This window comes from Fukomys damarensis, unplaced genomic scaffold, assembly GCF_012274545.1.
Source record: "Fukomys damarensis isolate Sample0158 unplaced genomic scaffold, DMR_v1.0_HiC HiC_scaffold_32, whole genome shotgun sequence".
In the NCBI taxonomy this organism is placed as follows: Eukaryota; Metazoa; Chordata; class Mammalia; order Rodentia; family Bathyergidae; genus Fukomys; species Fukomys damarensis.
The window spans coordinates 33,034,454-33,042,593 of NW_022900944.1; the positions used below are offsets into that span (position 1 = coordinate 33,034,454).

The following is an 8,140-nucleotide window of genomic DNA, read 5'->3' on the forward strand; positions in this document are numbered from 1 at the left end:
AAAAAAAAAAAAAAAAAAAAAGAATAATAAAAAAGAAAAAATAATACCCTGAAGCTGATTCTAGTGGTGCAGGTCTGTAATCCCTACTCTGGAGGCTAGGGGAGGATCACAAGTTCTAGGACAGCCTGGACAATCTGTTTAGACCTGTTGAAAAATCAGCTGGGGATTTAGCTTAGTGGTGCTGCTGCCTGCCTTGCAAGCACGAGGACCAGAGTTCAAGTCCCAGTACCAAAAAATAAAATAAAATAAAGAAAAAGAAAAAGGGTTGCAGATGTAGTTTAGCAGTAGAGTGCTTGCATAGCATGCAGGAGGACCTGGGTTCAATACTCAGTATTGAAAGAAAAAAAAAAAAACGTGTTTTAGATGTAGTTGACTTATATATCAGGAATTATAGCATTTACTAGAGACTGGAGGGGGAATAGTGGTATGCAAGCTAGAGGTATCTGCAGAATAGGGGAAAGGAAGAGAGAGAGAACCAGCTGAAATCTTGCATGCAACAAGGTGAATTGATTGACTCATTTCTATGCTGGGATGCAATTCTTTCTATTCTTCATTGGACTGGTGTTGGGCACTCTGTGAGCCACGATTTCAAGTTATAAATGGAACTTCAATCATTCTTAACTGTTGTTTTGCCCCTCAAGTAGTCTATTTCACAGATGTCTTCTATTTCTGTCCCCCAAATCCCCTTATTTTTTTCTTCAGTACAGTAGTTTGAACCCAGTACCTTCAGACTGAACTACATCCCAATCCCTTTTTAAAAATTTTCTATTTTGAGATAGGGCCTTGCTAAATTGCCTAAGCTGAGCTCAAATTGTAATCTTCTTGCCTCCCAGAGCTGGAATTATAGGCATGCACCATCGTGCCCAGCTATTTTTACCAATTTTAGTAAATAGTTTTGGTTGGAGGGATAAATGAAAGCAGAATAAAAGCAAGGAAGAAAAAATGTATTTCTAACTAAGGAGTTATGAATTTTTGTTTTCTTTTGTTTATCAAAGGGAATAAGCATCAGAAGGTTTAAAAACACTCCTCTCTTGAGAAGTAAGCAACTTTCAGATCTGGTTACACCCTTGGGTGTGTTGTGAATGTTAGTCATGTGTCTTTAGGGGAAAAGGAGAGCTACACTTGTCAGTGTTTTCACATGCTTTGCTTGGTTATCCTCTAGGTAACCTAAATCTTTGTCAGATTTCCCTAGCTGGCAAAAATAAAAAAATAAAAAACCCTTAGAAATCAGGCCCCGCCTGCCCACGCTGCCACTGATGCCCAGCACATTGCCCCACAGTCTGTGCAACAAACAACAACCAACTATACATTCTTTTTGGCAGCACATGGTACTTTCTCCAAAATACACTACATACTAGTTAATAAAGTATGGTTAAGCAAATGCAAAATAGTCAAAATTATCCTGTGCATTTTCTTAGATCATGGTGGAATGAAACTAGAAATCAATAGTAAAAGAAACCACAGAAACTATGCAAACATATAGAAACTAAACAACACATGCTTGAATAATCAGTGGGTCACAGAAAAAAATTAAAGAAGAAATAAGACAGTTCTAGAATTAAATGATAATGTCAGTACAACATAGCAGAATTTATGGGATACAGTGGATATAGTCCTATGAGGGAAGTTTATACCTGTGAATGCCCACATCAGAAAAACAAAACGAGCCCAAATAAATAAACTAATGATGCACACCAAGGCCCTAGAAAAAAAATGTAAAGAAGCAATCCAAGTCCAGAGCTTGGACAAGGAAGGAAATTATAAAGATCATACCAAAAATCAATAAAATGAAGACTAAAGCACACACACACATGCATGCATGCACAAAGAATCAATGAAAATATTGATTCTTGTGAAGAATACCCAAAATAGACAAACTCTTAGCCAGTCTTACAAAAAACAGAAAGAAAAGACATAATGCAATTAAAAATTAAAAGGGTGAAGTCACTGTACACTGCCAAAATCCAGAAAATGATTAACAACTACATCATAAGCTTCTATGTCAAAATATTGGAGAGGGCCAGGGATTTAGCTCAGTGGCATTGCACCTGCCTTGCAAGCTCAAAGTCCTGAATTTGATCTCTGGTACCCTCCCCCAAAATTGGAGAATTCAGAAGAAATAGAAAGATTCCTAGATACATATAGACTACCAAACTGAACCAAGAAGACTTGAAAATCTTGAATTTCAGGCAATGACATTGAAATAATTTAAAAATCTGCTAAGCCAGGAAAGCCCAGGGTCTGATAGATTTACAGCAGAATTCTATAAGAATTTTAAAAAGATCTAACACGAGTACTTTTCAAACTATTTAATGAAACTGAGAGGGAAGGAATACTCCCGGAATCATTCTTGACAGCTAAAACCAGAGCAGAATCCAACTAACAAAGTAGACTGCAAGCCAGTCTCTCTAATGAGCGTGGATGCAAAAATCCTCAACAGGATATTGCCAAACGGAATGCAGCAAATCTTCAGAAAAGATCATACACCATGACCAAGTGGGCTTCATGCCAGGGATGCAAGGATGGTTCAACATACTCAAATTAATAAATGTAACTTATTATGTAAACAGAAGCAAGGAAAGAATTCACATGACCATCTCAACAGATGCAGAAAAAGCCTTTGATAAAATCCAATATTCATGATTAAAAACCCTCAAAAAAATGGGTAAGAGGGGTCTTATCTCAATTTGATACAAGCCATTAATGACCTCCCTATTGGCAACATCATATTAAATGGAGAAAAACTGAAAACCTTCTTTCTAAATTCAGGCACAGGTTGTCCACTATCACTACCTCCTATTCAACATAGTCCTTGAAATTTTACCCAGATTAATCAGGCAAGAGAACCAAGTAAAAGGGATACATAAAGGGAAGGATGATGTCAAAGTATCGTTTTTTTCAAATGACATAATCCTATACCTGCGAGACTCAAAAAATTTCATGAAAAGACTCTTAGAATTAATAAGCAAATTTAGAAACTCAATGAGGAAAAATTACCAAATTTAATAAGGTAGCAGGATACAAAATAGACAAGCATCAATATCATGAACTGCAAAAATGTACTAATAAAACTTTTAATCCATACTGTTCCTATAAGACCAGGTGTGGTGGCACACACCTGTGATCCCAGCACTTGGAAGGCTGAGGCAGGAAGATTCCCACAAGTTTAAGCCCAGCCTAGATTACATAGTGAGTTCAAGGCCAGCCTCAGCTACATAGTGAGACCTTGTGGAAACGGGAGGGGGCGGGGGGACAGAGAGAATATGAATAAACTCACTGAGGAAGAAATTAGGAAAACAATACCATTCATAATAGCATCAAGAAAAATTATGTACTTAGAATTAACCAAGGAAGTGAAAGATCTCCACATGAAAATTACATTACTCTGAAAAAAAAAAAAAAAGATGGAAAAGGACATCCTCCTGGATAGGCAGAACTAATATAGTCAAAATAGCTATACTTCCAAAACTGATACGTAGATTTAATTCAGTTTCAATCAGAATACCCACATTATTCCTCACAGATCTAGAAAAAAAAAAAAATCTAGAAATTTATATGGAACCAGAAGAGACCCAGAATAGCAAAAGCAATTCTGGGTAACTATAGCAAAGCAGGAGGCATCGGAATCTCAGACTTGAAGTTACATTATAAAGCTACAGTGATTTAAAAAATACACAGACAACATTATTGGATGCCAGTCCATCCTTTGACTGCCTAGAAAGGGAGATGGTGAGAGCTAAAGAAAAAAAGACAATAAAGACTTGCATAATTTCAAGTATGAGGGGGCAGGAAGTCAGTGCCTTGGATCAGGCAAAGACAGAAACCCCAAGCTTGCTACTTTTTATTGGGTTGGTTCATAGGGAATATCAGATGTCTCAGAGGGTGGCAATAATCCTGAGTTCACAGGGATTTTATGCTGATGTAATCCTGCCTTTGAGCATCACAACATCATGAGACCATTGAGGCCTCAAATGGCTCCCAACACAGCATGGTGGCACATCAGAAATGTGGATCCATGGGACAGAATAGTGAAGCAGAAACTACCCCAGACACATTCAACTATTTGGTCTTTGGCAAAGAGGCCAAACACATACACTGGAAGAAAGGTAGCCTTTTTAGTAAATGATGCTGGAAGAATTGGATATTCACATGCAGAAGATTAAGTCTAGCCCTTATATCTCACGATGTACTAAACTAAAATCTAAATGGATGAAAGACAGATATTAAAATAATCTGCTGGAAGATTAAATAGATAAAACTTGGGAGATATAGATGTTGGCAAGGACTTTCTGAACAGAACCCCAGTGGCATAAGAAATAATACTGCGAATCAACAAATGAAATCTGTCTTAAGTTATTTTTCTCATTGCTGGAACAAAATACCTAAAACCCACAACTTAAAGAAGGAAAGGTTTGTTTTGGCTCATAGTTCTTAGAGGTTTCAGTCCATAGTTAGCTGTCTCTAAGGCAGAGTGGCATCACAGAGGAGAAGCAATCCACGCAGAATAGGCTGGAGGCAGCAAGCAGTGAGGCAAGTTTCCCTTTCTTTTTTATCCCATTCAGGACACAAGCCTTTTGGGTGGTACCACACCCAGATCTATGCTAAACCAATTTATTTATCACATACCCTTAATCCCAGTATCACACACTCAAGTCTAGCATCACACATCCCAATCCAGCCACCTGCCAAAAGCCCCACGTATGAGTGCAGGAGGCTGTAGGGGGACGTTTAGATACAAACCATAACAGGATCATATCAAATTAAAAAGCTTCTGCACATCAAGGGAAACAACCAACAGAGAGAAGAGACAACCTACCAAATGGGAAAAAAATATTTGCTAGCTATTCCTCAGACAGAGGACAAACATCTAAAAAAAAAGAACTCAAGAACTGACTGCCTGGCTTTTGCCAGTCTTATGAGTCCCTGGGCCATGTGTGTTCATTCCCTCCTCAGCTTCAGGATAATCAGCGAAGAAGATCCACTACTCATTCTTCTCTCTTAAGTCCCACCAGGAAATGACAGCCTTTAGCCTTGAGCTAATGGACCTGGGTACTGGCATGGCAGCTGTAGCTCAGAATGACGATGTGGCAACTAGCCCTGCCATGAGGGCCTGGACTAGGTAGAATGAGCCCAGCATGCTGCCCTCCTTGCTACTGAGGAAGCATTTTTTGACAGTAGTTTGAACTCTGGGCAGCTGACCTGCATCCAGAGAAACAAGACCATGGTGCTGCTCAGCCACTCTTGCAATGTGCCTGTGGGCTTTAGGAACGGCTGGAAGAGGCACCTTAGTGAAGAGAGCAAATGCTTTATAAGGCTATTAAAGTTCTGAGATCTCAATATGAGATCCATGTTGAAAAGTAGTAGACTGACATCACAGTCAGTCTTCAGTTTTGATAGTGGCCCTTGGTGAGCCTGGAGAAATAACTACTTGGTAATTCAGCTTTTTCCTCTACCAGTTAAGTGAATATTACTTTATACCTCAAAAAAAAATTTCAAGTGTTTATGAATAAGTAGCACCTGTAGTCAGATTTCCCTGATTATTTTCAAAGTGGGGCATCTGTGGGCTTATAAAGCTGAAAGAATGCATAGTTTTAATTGTCTTGTAAACCATTTGGTTCAAAATCCACCTACCTGCCTGGTGATTAGCAATTTTGACCAGTTGAATGAAATGAATCCCAGAGTAACTAATAAGTTACTAGTAAGTTTTGTTGTTGTTGTTGTTACTTTTGGTTTTTCCAGTGTTAAGCATTGAACCCAGGGCCTCACATGTGCAAGGCAAACATTCTACCATGGTGCTACACCTTAGCCCAAGTCTGGATTTTGACAATCTATGATGTCATGTATCCACCATTTTAGTATCATTCAAAATAGTGTCACTGTTCTAAAAACCCTTGATTCTCTGCTACTATATCCCTCCCTCCCTCTAGCACCTGGAAACAGATCTTATTTCCTCTATGATTTTGCCTTTTCTAAAATACCATGTAATTGGAATTGTATACTATCTAGTCTTTTCACATTGGATTGTTTCACACAGTATATGCATTTAAGCTTCTGTGTATTTTCATGGCTTGATAGATTTTTTAAAACTGATGAATAGTATTCTGTTATTTTGGTGTTTATTCATTTATGAAACAAATCTTGCCAAATATGGCTAGAGCTTCTATAAACATCCATGTACAGGTTTTTTGTGTTGATGAAAGTTTTCAGTTTATTTGGGTTCATACCAAGGAGCAAGATTATTAGATTGCTAGATTGTAAGAACATGTTTAGTTTTATTTAAAAAAAAAAAAAACTGCCAGGCCGGGGGTTTGTTTCAGTGGTTCCGCCGCCTGCTTCATAAGCTCAAGGTCCTGAGTTCAATCCCCGGTACCAAAAAAAAATACTGAACATGTAGAACAGCAGAAAATTTACTGTAGCAGACAGATTGGCAGTTTTTGTTTTTGTTTTTTTGTACCAGGGATCAAACTCGCGACCTTGAGCTTGTGAGGCAGACAGTGGAACCAGTGAGACATCCCCACCCATGTTCACTATTTTTGATTAACTGTCCTTTTATGACTAGGTTTTATGTAAATATTTTCTGCCAGGCTGTGGCTTATTTCTCATTTTTTGAAAATATCTTTTGCTTTTTTGTTTGTTTTGTTTTGTTTTTTGTTTTTTGAGACAGGGTCTCACTGTGTAGTTGAGACTGACCCGGAACTCATTATGTAGCCCAGAGTGGTCTTGAACTCACAGCGATCCTCTTGCTTCAGGCTCCCGAGTGTTGGATTATAGGCGTGTGCCATCAGGCCTGGCTCCTTTTGCTTTTAATTTGATTTTTTTGTTTGTTTGTTTTTTGGTACCAGGGATCGGAACTTGGGTCCTTGTGCTTGTAAGACAGGTGGTGGAACCACTGAGCTAAATCCTTTGCCCTGAAGCTTTTAATTTTAATAAAGTCTAGCTTATCAATTATTTCTTTCACAGATTATATCTTTTTTTGTTATATTTTAAAAATTGCTGAGTGTGGTGGCACATGCCTGTAATCCTAACATTCTGGGAGACTGAGGCAGGAGGAGTGCAAGTTTGAGCCCAGCCTGCCAATTTAGTAACTTAGTGAGACCCTCTCTCCAGAAAGGTGGTGGGGCGAGGACTGGGGATGTGTGAAGGGCCTAGGTTCAGTCCCCAGTACTGGGGAAAAAAAAAAAGTTGTCACTATACCCTAGGTCATATAGATGTACCACTGTGTTATCATGCGGGAATTTTATAGTTTTTCATTTTATATTAGGTTTATGACCCATTTAGAATTAATGTTTACAAAAGGTGTAAAGTCTGTATCTCCATGCATTTTTATATATATAGATACTCACTTATCCCAGCATTATATATTGAAAAGACTGTTTTTTGACTGCATTATCCATGCTTCTTTTTCAAAGATCAGTTCACTAGTATGTATGTTGGTCTATTTCTGGGCTCTTTGTTTTGTTTCATTGATCTTTTTACCTTTTTTTGTTAGAAGAAATCATTGTATAAAATAATAATGAGAAAGAGGTCATATGGATTGTAGATAATAAGATAGTCCCACTTGAAATGCTTAAGAAAGAAGGTAAAGGTCTTGGTACCAAGAGGCACTCAATGACCTTTTTTTGTTTTTGTTTTATTGAGACAGAGTCTCACTGTGTAGTTCAGACTGCTCTGGAACTCACTGTGTAGCCCCGGTTGATTTGAGACTTTAGATCACCCACCTTTATTTATTTCAGTGAGACCACGTAGGGTATTGAATAAGAATGTAGGTTCTAGAGCCTGGGGTTGTTTTTTTTTTTAAATCTTAATGAGTTTAGTGGTACTTTTTAAATATACAGCACAGTTACATTCATCACTGGGATCTTGTACCCTTACATGACAGATCTTGGTTCTCATTTTTTTCCCCATACTGACTTCTTTTTCCCCCTTTTCTGGGACCTGGGATCAAACTCAGGACCTTGCACTTGTGAGATGGGCACACTGCCACTGAGCTAAATCCCAGTCCTCTGGCTTTTTTTTCTTTTTTTTCCTTTTGGTACCAGGGATGGAATTTGGGACCTTGTACTTGCGAGGCAGGTGGTGGCACCACTGAGCTAAATCCCTGTTCCTCTGGCTTTTTTTTTTTTTTTTTTTTTTTGTTTTT

The 8,140-nt window shown here is 38.3% G+C and overlaps 1 protein-coding gene across 2 annotated transcripts in view; it reads left to right on the forward strand.

The window, feature by feature from the left end:
• Tango6 (transport and golgi organization 6 homolog) overlaps window positions 1-8,140 on the forward strand; it is a 206,028-nt gene that overhangs the window by 66,146 nt on the left and 131,742 nt on the right. The window lies entirely within an intron of this gene.